Source organism: Acartia tonsa, chromosome 4 (assembly GCF_053477335.1).
Source record: "Acartia tonsa isolate MP-2025a chromosome 4, ASM5347733v1, whole genome shotgun sequence".
NCBI lineage: Eukaryota > Metazoa > Arthropoda > Copepoda > Calanoida > Acartiidae > Acartia > Acartia tonsa.
In genome coordinates this window covers 29,681,407-29,694,889 of record NC_137263.1, presented here as the reverse complement: position 1 = coordinate 29,694,889, position 13,483 = coordinate 29,681,407, and the positions used below count along the sequence as shown (strand labels likewise).

At 30.2% G+C, this 13,483-nt stretch overlaps 2 protein-coding genes across 2 annotated transcripts in view; both read right to left on the bottom strand.

Annotated features, from left to right (window-relative positions):
• Positions 1-8,886, bottom strand: part of LOC145316722 (guanine nucleotide-binding protein subunit gamma-1-like) — a 116,387-nt gene extending 107,501 nt beyond the window's left edge. The window contains exon 1 of the mRNA XM_080157433.1: positions 8,882-8,886. The gene's annotated coding sequence lies outside the window, so the exon portion shown is untranslated. The remainder of the gene's footprint in view (positions 1-8,881) is intronic.
• Positions 1-13,483, bottom strand: part of LOC145316710 (4-hydroxy-2-oxoglutarate aldolase, mitochondrial-like) — a 97,930-nt gene that overhangs the window by 66,841 nt on the left and 17,606 nt on the right. The window lies entirely within an intron of this gene.

Here is a 13,483-nt window from a genome sequence, read left to right as displayed (position 1 = left end):
CTATTCCCCATAATTTAATTGAAATTATATACGAAGATATACTACAATGTTTGTCCGTATAGTGATTCGGGTACAGCCTATGAATATCATTTTGGATTGTTGATTCCAAAAACAATAAAGCATGATAATATAGCAAGCATATAATCTCTTATATATTTATGTATCCTGCATTTTCAACAATGCCACAACAGACGATTATCCCATTTATTATGTGTGGATGTTTTTATCCTTGTTATCCTATAATATAAAGTAGTAAGCTTCTCTTGTTTGTAGCGAAGTATCTCGTTAACCACTGTACCAAAATGATTTCACTTTACACTGAAGCTTCTTATAGGTCTATGAAAGGTTTTAAACTATCTCAGGGGACGGTATCTCCACCCTTACAAAAATACCCTTCCCATCACCTTAAAGGCCCCTAGAGGCTATTAAGGGCGTAGCCGCTCGTAGTTATATAGAAGGCATGTACTGAACTATAAAGTATGACAATGTATAAAGTTTGAATCAAATGTTTTGTTTATCTATTACCCGCATCAAGCACTGAAAATTTATAAATTTTAAACTTGGGTTGCTTTGGACAGTTCAACAAGTAATAAACAATAAAATCTTTAAAAGAATTGGATAGAAATTCAATCTATGTATAAGTAAAGGCTTGTCTTATTTGGTTTATTTTCTGGCTTAGTGATATAGTTACTGATCACTGAAAGCAAGAATAGGATCCAATACTTATTTTTTAATACAGCACTTGCCATGACTGTTGTATTTTAGGAGAAGTTTACTCTTTCATCCATAAGATATTACATCCAAAATGTTGAAAGTTAAATGTGAACTTTATTTTGAATATCATTGTTCTCTACTTAGATGTTGGACATGTTTGTCACATTGTTTACAATTCTCAGGGACTACTGGAATACATGCTGATGAATAATTTCAACTTTAATTAGAAAATGATATAATTAAATAAATATATGTTTTCATGTTTATTCTTATTGTACAATAGCATACTTTTAATGTTGTCAATACAGAATATATCTTAATATTTGAATTTAGGAAGAACATAGAATCTGACAATTGTCCAAAGGGAAACTAGATCATGAGAATTACACCATCAAATATCTTCCGAAAATAGTTGAAAAATTATCCAAAAATTTTGCATCTTAAGGTAATAAATTCAAAAAAAATTCTATTGCGTGTAAAGATTTGAATTTGACTTTTTACTGGATCTAACGTTAAAGTGTCATTGATATCAGCTTCGCCCATGTGAGTTAATTGACGAGGTAAGAGTAGTTTTGCTTTTCAGGGGGCCAACCTCTGTCCATCATCCCTGAAAACTCTTGTCTCGAATGTCTATCTCTCCCTCTCTCTTTTTCAGTTAAAAGTAGATAAATTAAAGTTTATTATCTAGTTGTAAGTTTGTCAAGTTTCTGCACTCTAAAATCTATTCAAAATAAAAACTTATCTGGATTTTTGACAAAACCAAAAATAAAACAATATTTTAAAGCAAGTAAGATGTACATAATTTAGAAAGTATTTTGTGAAGATTATTAAAGTTTCATTATTTGGAAAAGAATTTTTTAGAGTTAATTTTTACTTGGCCAAGAGTAGAAATTGTTTCTAAATTCTAGTTTCTTCAACTTAAAATTAAACAAGTAAGATAAGTTTCAGAGATTAAACTATTTAAAATTGTTAACAATGTAGTATGAATAAATCTAACCCTTATTTAAAAACTAAAATGAATGGCCAAGTATTATATATTATTATTATAAATTGTACTGTATACAATGAATACGACGTTTAACTGTTCGGTTTCCTCCTAAACTGTAGGTTCTTTGATTCTGAGGGCTATATGGGTGGGGGGAGGTATGTTATAGCCTAAAAACAACACACCAATTGCCCTAGACCTTTTAGACATCACTTGCTCCAACAATATATTATTGTACTATTATATGTAGATAAAGCAAGCATAAATCTTAAAAGATTTCTTCACATTCTAAACATTTTAAAACTTAAATGAATGATAAAGTTGTAATTCCAACAGTTAGACCTCAGCATGGCGTGCGATGGAAATGGTTTAATATGAAATTGTGAATACTACAAAGAGGAAACTTGATAATAATTGATCAAGTTTCTCAAACTACAACAAGATATTCATTTAATTGAAAATCCTATTCAAGCATTGCACAATAATTTCATTATTACATAACTAAATTAATTTAATAATTACAACAAGTATGTACAATATTTTATATGTACATAGTTCATGAATTAATTCAGATAGTTCAAATACCAAATACATGCTTGTATTTCCTTAAAATGTCATGTTTTTAAAAAGAGAAATTTACAATTTAAAAGTATAAGGTTAAAAAATAAGTACAACTAAAATTTAAAAATATAGTCCAATTGTTATTTTATTATCATTAATATATATAACAAAACATATCTACGTAATGTTATTAAGATAAGGTTTTAATCTAATCATAATATCAAAATTGAAGAAAATGTCTAAAATAAATGGCGAAAAACCTATATTAATTCTGTTCACGAGCTTTTAAAATTGCACAATGAGATTAAACAGTTTCGTTCAATTGAACCATCTCTTAATCCTGGTTTTTTATATTCAGTGATTATAAATATACACAGAATAAACAAACCTTTAGACACATAGCATTAATTTTATTACACATTATAATTTTCGTGTGACACAAATAAAAAGAAATGTGGTTTTAAAGTCTAGTGCATTGAATTAGATAGGAATATATATCATCATTGAAACTGCACTTTAGTTAGTTTGAATGCATGTTTTGGTTAGATTATTTATTGTCTACCTAATTACCTTATATTTAAAAATCTTTTTTTTGTTTTTATTAGGAAGGAAAGTTAAAATGTTGTTAATTTTTTTAAAGTCTGCTATATTTTATGCTATGGACTTAAGTAAGTGTACGACAGTCCTGCAATGATAGATAAAAGGTCAGGTCAATGACATCTTTTAAATTTTAAAAGGTTAGGCTAGGATTCTTTATAATTTTGTTTGAATATTGACAAACTGTCTTGTATGAGAAGATTCGATATGAGCTAGACTCCAATTAAATAAGTCAATTAAAGTTACCATTTCCAATCAATTACTAGTAACAAATATACATTTATTTAGAATAATGATTGTGTAATGCGAAGCGTGCAAAATAATTGGCAAATATTGATCATTAACTTGAATATAACAAGATATAACAAGACTGGGATCTACTTACTGAGCTGATACATTAGATTTTATCAAACTTAATGGACAATTTACCAATTTTATTTTATCTGTAAAATATTTTTTATATTCTAAAACTTCAGAGGGTTTTTTAAGTCGAATGAAAAAGCATTAAAGTTATGAAAAATAAAAAAGAATTCAAAAATATAGTTCAAGTTTAAGGTTAATTGTTTGAATAATTAGCCTATACCTACTAGTGCCTTTGGCATGCACATTTTATCAACGAGTAGCTTTACATTTTAACTTTCACAATTTTAAAATTCTTTTTTTTCTTTCGTGATACTTTTAATCATTGCATTGTGTCATTGTGATAAAGAGCACGGATTACGTGCAAATTTTTATATCTTTAAAAAAAATATACATTGTATATTTTAAAATTATACTGGCATTTTACTTAAATAATACCGTTAATTCTTAACAAATTTTGTGCCCATAAAAAGACTACAAAAATGTTTATGACGTTTTTAAGAAATGATATTAAAAAAATTGTCATCTGAAATTGGTTATACTTAAAATCAACTATCTGACTTTCTAATTGTTACCGACTTGTATATTACCTCTTGTGGGCAATACTTCTATAAATTACACTTTAACGCGTCAGGCTCAACAACCATGGATAAAAAAGGCAAGCAATAATATTTCCGAACAATTAATAAATAAATAAACACCCAACTAATAACCGACCGCTAACATTCTTATGAGTTGCGTCTGATTTAGGGCCAATACATTCTCTTTTCTCTTACTATCAAAGTAATGCACCTGACATAAATACTTTATTAATCCTCCCTAGTATGACACAATTTATTGAAGACTTAAAACCTACAAAGCCCAAATTAATACCGCGGGTAACAGAATAAACCTAAAACATAGCCTTTCTATTTAGAGCAACTATCATAAAGGAAAATATTGAAACCCCCACAGTCCACACATATCATTTATATAAGGTAAATCCTTTGGTATTTGTCAGGGCTCGGCAGCCGCGCGAAAGTCGCGACTTTGCCTCAAATTTAACCCCGTTTTGAAGATTTACAATTTTTTTAAAAGGAGGAATTGACATACTTGGGTCAGGTTTATACTTTCAACTGATTTTAAATTGTAATAGGATGATTTGCAGGCAGCTGAAACGCGGCTGGCGAGCCCTGGTATTTATAATGCAAAGAAGCAGCTCATTAATCAGATTTCTGACAATACCCTTCACCTCATCTATTCAGGGTTAATCATAGCACAATACACAAGGATATAATAACAATGTCCTCTTTATCAAAAATATAAAACTTTATTTATAAAATTAAATAACACATACCTATACCTAATAATCAGTTATTAAGGACTACAAAAAGTAAACCTGACTGTTTTGTCGAACTTTACATTTTTAAAAGCGAAGCTTTTCTATAATTAGGGTCCGTCCGTACGTAGGTCCGTCCGGAACGGATAGCTTTTTTCGTTAATTTAGGCATGTTAGAATTGTCCTATCGATTTCAAACTTTGCATGGTAATTTCTGTAGTAGTTAGGTACGATTTAGAAAGGGTAGCATCTCTATAATCATTACCAGAATGTTCGTACATCCATTTTAAACATTTTGCTTTTTTACTTTTTCAACCACAAATTTTTATGTAATCTAATTATCAGATTGATCTGATTTTTGGTATACTGATTCGTGTGACAACAAAGTACAATATTATGAGCGAAGCAACTCTATAATCAAGTCCTAAAAATGTAAGTATGTCCATAAACATTTTCCTGAATCAAGCAGTTTTTCAAGAAATGTACTTACAATTTTGCTTTGACTCTTATACATTTATATTCTGATTATTCACTTCAGACACTATACAAGCCTTAATGTCCGTTTGTCCTTCCATTATAGAGCTTCGCTTTTATGAATGTTGTCATCCTTGTTTTTGGATAAGTTGCATTAATAATTTACTCTTAGTTATTCATGTGCATAGAGGCTTAATCAAAATCAATCGCCGCTTTTAATTCTTGTTAAGTTTATCTCTCCATTGTAAAACTACCTTTTAAACTTGCAAATGTCCAAACCTTCCATAACACACTCGTTTACACAATTGATCTTATCTATTCATCATCAAACAACATGATGGAGTGACGTATTGACAAAGTTAATTAAAGTGAAGCTACGATCCTAAATAAATGTAAAATATTATTTCAAATATTTTACACTTTTAATGTAAGTTAATTCATGACAATTTAATGTGATATAAAACCCTTCTTACAGTTTTTTTGCAACACAGCTACTCTGTGACAATGATATCGTGGCGAATCCGTACTTTAAGTGAGAACATTCATAGAATATGTAAATAATTTTACAAATATTCTCTTACGTACAAATGCGTAATTTGATAAATATGCCTTATTCTTTTTACATTTACTAGTTGAACCGCCCCAAGTCATTTGGGAAAAGAGGGTATAGTCAAGAAAATGGCTTTAAAAAAGCCTTAAAACATGATATCAATAAAGCTTCTTTAAAAATTATAAACATTTTAGACCAGAATTTTCCGAGATCTGTAGCTACAGACAAAAAATCTTAATACTTTATGATGTAGGATTGTTAATGTAATTCAGTTTACCGTTCTTTTTTTCCGACTAATATTTAGTTATCAAGTCCTAGTACCACTGCACTGCTATTGTACAAAATTTGGTTACGCTTAATTGGAATTATTTCATCAAAAGTAGGATTAATTGAAATAACATTGAATATTAATGAAACTAGGTCAATTTAAACAAGGATTTCAACAACCACTAAAACGAAGCTCTGCATGTCAAACAATTAGACAAACAAAAATAGACTAAAACCAACATTGCCTTTAATTTTGAAACAGAATATTCCAAAAATTAGAATTTATACTTTCATAATGATTCCTTATTGTCACTTGAATACTCATTAAAAGGCTTTACATAGATAAGATGATTATTTTCTTACGTATCTAAATATTTTTATCAAAGCTATTCGTTATAAAGCCGGACAGGCATATACTAAATGTAAAAAAATCATTGCTTTTAACAATTTCACTACATAGGGTAATAGAAAAATATCAACAGAGCCAATTTTGTTTGAGTATGGGTGGTACGTTATACTAATAAGATGACTACAACATACACACTTGGAAACAACCCTTCCCCTGCTCTCACATTCTCTAGGAGAACAGAGGAGAGAGGGGAACGGAGGGGAAGGGGGTTAACGGAGTATGTGTGAAGGGGAGAAAATCTCCGGTGTTAAATCCGGGCTCTCAGACAAGAGAAAGCGGATATAAAGTTATCCAAAACCAGGAATTTACTAATCAAGTGGGTTCTACAAGGAAAGGGAAAAATTTCGGGGGGAGACAGATAAAAGGGGTGAAACAGTATCTCAACTCAACATGTTCTTTTATTAAGAAGATTTAATAAAATTTCCATGCCCATTATTCTATTCATAATGTCATTTTGTTCTAAACTTCTCTGATAATATGGTTCTACATAATGTGAATGTTAAAATACATACAACTTGGCAGCTTCGCCTTTAGCCTCTAGGTAAGAAAATTCAAGCTTTTTTATTTTAACCATTTTTGGCGGGGTTAAGAGTACCTAACTTTATAAATTGCTTAAAATTTACCTGTTTTATAAAAACTAAGTAATATAATAGTTTTTGTGTAACTTTAATGTATGTGAGTGTTTGAACTTGTTTGTGTACTACTACTCATTTGAGCGTGTTCTCTTGAATTTGTACTTGTGCTGCGCTACTAAATTATGTCTAGCTTCGTATTATATCCAGCTTTCTACGAATATAAAAATGAACAAACATAAGATTAAAACCAGTTTTTTAGCCCGTGGCTTCGGCACCTCGGGGCTAAAAAACTGGTTTTAATCTTATAATTGTACATTCTATATCCGCAGAAAGCTGTTTATAATACGATGAAAGAAATAACTATTCTTAGTTTTTTTTGAAATAGCAAATGGAGCGATAGCCATAACATTTTATCTATGACGTACAGATTTGACACACAATACTTATATAAAAAAATGCTTTCTATCTTTAATAGCTGCCGAGGAATAACATCTCTCCTATGGCATTTAGGATGGACTGACGAACGAACTGAAAGATGGAATAACGTACGGATTGATGGAATGATGGACGGATGGACATGTACAATGTACATTGAATTATAAGGTAGTGGATATTCTTCTGTTGATAAATCCCTACCTGGAAGTTTCTAGCTTCAGTATAGAATATATTTTCTCGTATTCATTTGAATCCGGTGGATAGGAACCGGTTCTCATGAATACGAAAAAACTATGTCTAGCATCGTATTATATCCAGTTTTCTACGAATATAGATATGTACAATCATAAGATAAAAACCAGTTTTTTTAGCCAGTGCCTCCGGCACCTCGGGGCTAAAAAAACTAGTTTTAATCTTATAATTGTGCATTCTATATCCGCGGAAAGCCGTTTATAATACGATACGATAAAAAACTATTATATGTTTTATTAGTCCTTGCAGCTATGTATTTGATATGATAGTGCATATGAACAAGAACAATATTATTCATAAATATATTATTATCAACATACCTTTTTTTAAGGTTAGAACAGCAACCCGGGTTCTTTTTTTCTGGGATGTCCTCTCCCACCACGTCCCTAGGCTAATGATAAAGGATTAAGAAAAAAGTTTTATATGTGATCTAATAGAGGGAATCTTATATTGTATAACAAATATTGCGAATAGAAAAAAAAATTTTTATACAATAAATATATCCAATAAATGTACTTGTTACCAATATTCATCTTTTATTCATCTATTTGCTTTTTTTTTTCACTTTTTTATGCTTTCTTTGGTATTTTCTATTTTCTTTTTTTTTGCTTTTTGATGTTTTCAGCAAATTTTCTTAATTATTTTACTTTTATTTTATAATTGGCATAAATAAAACTAGCGGCTTCTCCCCAGGAATTCAGGTAGTGAAGTGGAGGGGGAAGGAGAGCAATCTTTCTTATTTGATTTTAATATTTTAAAGTAATTTCTTTTAATAGAGGCGATTTTTCGAGATAAGAGGTTGACTAAAATAGTAAAAAGTCTTTATGTGACCTATAAGAAGCTTCACTATAAAGGAATGACATATCGGTTCATCAGACAGACAGAAAAAAAATCTGCTACTTTTATACAGGATTTTTGGGTTCTGGGAAATTATGTCATTTAAACCAAACCTAGAAATTAAAACAATATTCAGATCTCTGAAAAACATTAATGACGAAAGCCACAATTAAAAATAAAACTTTTTGATAAATGATTTCTAGATTTTTTACATCAATTTGAAATATAACATTTAAGATAAACAGACATGGTATTATTGGTCGCTTTGATGTGTAACTAATAATCCATCATTTCAATGTTTTTGTGTTTGTTGAGTGTAAGTAAACCTATTTGAATGAGTAGTTGTCACCAACATGATAAGAAAATAAGTAATGATCATATCACAGTCAAATAGACAAATAAATAAACGATTGATCATACATTTCCTATACTTTTAAAAAGCAAAGCTTTTCTATAATTAGGGTCGGTCCGTCCGTACGTCCGGAATTTTTCGTTAATTTAGGCATGTCAGAATTGTCCTATCGATTTCAAACTTTGCATAGTGATTCTTGTAGAAGTTAGGTACGATTTAGAAAGCGTAACATTTTTATAATCATTACCAGAATGTCCGTACATCCATTTTAAACATGTTGCTTTTCTACTTTTTTAACCACAAATTTTTATGTGATCTATTTATCCGATTATTTGATTTTTGGTATACTGATTCCTGGGACAACAAAGTACAATATTATGACCGAAGCAACTCTATAATCAATTCCTAAAAATGTAAGTATGTCCATAAACATTTTCCTGAATCAAGCAGTTTTCAAGAAATGTACTTACAATTTTGCTTCGACTCTTATACATTTATATTGTGATTATTCAGTTCATACCGTTTCAGAGCTTCGCTTTTAGGGATTTTGTCATCCTTGTTTTACTATAAATGTATCCTGGACTGATAAAGCTTGAAAAATGATATAACCCAATGTTTGGTTAAGAATGCTCCTTTTGAAAATATGGTAATGTTAACTCTACTGTTGTCATTTTTCTGATATTTCTTCCCTTCAACAATTTTGGGGTTAGACAAACCTTAATTTACTCATTTATCTAAGTTGTTTTCCATATTCAACAATAAATTTAATGTGATTTCAATAATCTTTTGTAACGTTATATTAATGTTTATTCAGTTTATATCCGCTTCCAAGATAATGTCTTGGAGTTTTCTGAATCTTAATATGCACGGACAGAAATCAATAGGCATTTTAAACATGCCCAATTTGATAAAAAGCTGTTAAATCGCGACAATCGAAACAGTGAACTTTTGAAAATAAAACACAATAAAAAATTTAAAATATGCTTAAAGCTGTAAATTGTGCTTGTAATAATTTTTTTGGGTTAACACGAGACGCAACACTATCAGCAACTGTAACAAAAAGAACAGGGTAAATTGGAGTGATTTTCAGCTTCGCCCACAGTCTAGAGAATCATCTCCTTGGTTTTTCATTTATTTACAAACTAATGTTGGGTAACAGATACCCAATAGTCAGACAATGTACAAAGTCATCTAATTTTGTGCTTAACGTTTAATTCTTAGGTACAATGTCGACTTAAATTATAACAAAATGTTATAGCTATTTTTAAGTATGGTACTACCACCCTCCCATGAGAAATCGCCTCCAGAAATAATGACCAACAAGGCTCAATAAATAACATAAACAAATTCCTTGACTTAAATCTTTAAAAGCATATGGCATGGTTTAGTTTTAATGATGATACCTGCCATAAAGTAATGATGTCTAAAAAATATTTGAAAATATAATCTAAAGTGAGATTTGTCAATGCCCCTCATATATCCTACATTAGTATCAAAATATAATCTTTAACTTTTTATTATTGATTATTTTGTCAGGGGAAAAACTTCCAGGACCAATAAAATATTTTAGGTAACTACTTTTTTATCACATTTTTAAGAATCATGTGTGGCTTTGTGCCTAGAAAAATAGAGCCCAATTGGTTCAGTGGTTTCCTGTAAAAAAGGATGTATGTTTGATGCCATTCACAAAGCAACATGTCAATACTATGTCAACAATGGCCACTTGTATTTAATGCCACGTAGTAGTCGAAATAAATAGGGATAAAAACAAATTTGAATTGTCGATATCATGTCAGCCATGATCAAGTTTTTTTTTAAATTGTCGATTTAAACCACCAAAATTAAAATGGTTTGCGAGATATTATGCTACAGACGGACTGAAGGATATCCCGCTACTTTGTATTACAAATTTTCTTTATTTATGTCGAGAAGAATGATTACGCCCTTGTGTAGAAGGTGGGGGGGGGGGGCGTTGGAGTTCATCCCCTTATTATTTGATGGATATGATTATCAGCGTGAAACTTTGTCTATTGTTTGTTATGGACAGACAAGAACAAACATGTTTGTAGCATCATATTAAATGTGTAATTATATCCTTAAATTTAATAGGATGTTCGTATGTATTTCATTATGCAATGCACTATAAAATCTGAAAAATGGATTAACGTTTAGGGTTCTCTTTCATCGTCAGTGCCAATCCAGTTAGAAATAGTACAAACATTCAAAAACGAAAAAATTAAGAATGTTACAATTGTTAAGCTGAGAAATAAATCTTTTAATCAGCTGTTTAGGAGATCTTTAATAGCTACAATAGAATATCAACATTAAATTTGAATAGAAACTTCAGAGTGAGGAAACCTTAACAATTGTCAAACACGACCTGCGTGAAAATAATAACCAATATTTTTGTGGTGAAATATAGAAATCTATTGATCGATATTATTTCTTACAATGACAATCTTGTCCATAAGTAGCGCAGTATAAACGATATCCTAAAAAGTATTTATTAAAATTTTAAGAAAATAATTTATCATTGTACTATTTTCTTGATGCCTAACCCTACGGGGCCTTTACTTGCAGTGCCCTGACATAGCAGGGCTTTCATGAACCCTATATAACCTAACATGGCCTGAAATAATAAAAACATAATAAGAGAAAATACTAACTTTCCCCCTTTATTTCATTTCATTTCAAAATAAGGGGGAGGGGTTCTGTACTTTAAGAGACACTGTCGAAATAATCCTAAGAAAAAGTAAAGGGGAGAGTAAACATTCATACACTAATTCTATGCAACTTACTTTGACGTAGTAAAGTATTAGCAGACGTACAGTAAGCCCCTAGTAATGGAATAGCTACACTATTAATAATACATATCTATGAATGTAACCAGACTAATTGCCTTTCATTTGTTACAGGGGAATTTCAATTATAAAGTAAGATATAACTAAAATATTAGTAGCTGCGCCTCTAACCTTTAGTTGGGGGGTGGGCCCTTAATTTTAACGCTAAATTTAATTTATAAAACAAAATAGCTTCATGACTGTCTGCCGTCTGTCTGCCTGTCCGTCTGTCCCTGTGAAGCTTAAGATCTCGGTAACCACTGAACTGATTGGATTATACTCTTGTGTGAATATAACTACTGGTCTTTTGGTGGTTTTAAGCTATTTTCTTGGAGGACAACCCCACCCCACCACCCCCCCCCCCATTTTTATATATAATAATTAAGGTATTTAGGGTGGTTAGGGGAGTTCACTTACCCCAAGGCAAAATAAAAAAAAGATTACTATTGACAATTATTAAGAGATCTTAAAAATTAGAAACCAATTAGCTAAGCCATTTGAGAGGCCTTAAGTGACATGTTTTAAGAAGGCTGAATATCATGTAAGACTAGCATCTTTTTCCTATTAATATTTAGATATTGAAACATTAAATACAGCACATTTTTCTACGTAATACTCCCTACTTGGATACTAACAGGGGGGGGAGGTAACATTGGACTGTAAATTATAATAGTCCTCAAAAATTTATAAACGCGTTATCCAAGGAGGGATTGGACATTGAATTGTAAATTACGCTGGTGCCCAAAGTTTTATTACCACGCTGTCTTAATGTTGGTTTTAAAACATTGTGAACTTTCAATGTATCTTTATTGGTCTCTTGGAAACTAGTATTACAAAAGTTTTAAACAAATAATTTTAACCTACAGAATGGGTAATTTTGAGATTGTGTATTAATTTATCGTTAAATGTCTTATCCATTATGATACCTGGCGTTATCTCATTCATTGCACAGTGCCACAAATCTTGAACCAATTTTTTTAATCTAAAGAAGAGGTAATTTTGTTTGCAGTAATTTATTCGACGAATGTCTTATCCCTTGAGATCCCTGATTACTTACTACAGTAAATTTGTCGTATAATACTAAATAGATGAAATCAGAAAATTATCTGAAACCAACATGTATTCAGAAATGTAGTCATGGTCAATCCTTATATAAAAGTAACAAAATGTCTGTAAGTCTGTCTGTCAGTGTGTCTGTACTGAAGGATTCTCCTTTTATTTTTTTTCTAAATATAAGAAAAGAAAAATTTTCAATAAACATAATTTGGGAAAATTTTATTTCTCTTCCGTTGACATATTCCTTCATTGCAACATTAATACCGTAAGTTTTTATTGGTCCGGTAATACGTAGATAACAAAATTGACATTCGATAGAAACAGAGTTATAAAAATTATTTTTAAAAGTAATTTTATGCTTTTTAACAGAAACAAACATTGGCATATAAAGGGTGTGCAAAAAAATGCGGACATTTTTAAAATTGAAATAAAAAATAAAAAATAAACAAATGGCCAATTATATTTTTTGTTCAGGCAACACTTTCGTCTTCCCTTTTTTACCCCCTCTTTACCCCCTTCCCATTTTTATACTCAATTCAAGAATTAAGACGTTGCCTGTATAATATAATATGATATTTTCATATAATTCCTTTTATTGTAGTTTATATACTATATTGTAAACTTTTTTTTTCAATTTTGCTTACAATGGATTCGTAATATTTTTCTGATTCTAAAGGTATATATGAACCCATATTTTTTTACCTGTGAAATGATAAAATTAAGATTTTTTCAATAAGTACCTGACAGAATTGAAAAAGTAAGGTGTCAAATTAAAGATCTTACTATTTTTGTTCATAATGGCCATTTTCTTTCTTTTTTTTGTTGCATTTTAGTACCTTAAAATCGACTTAATCTTTTTTTTTAAAACTTAAATTACTTAAAAAATAAGAGGTCTACAAAA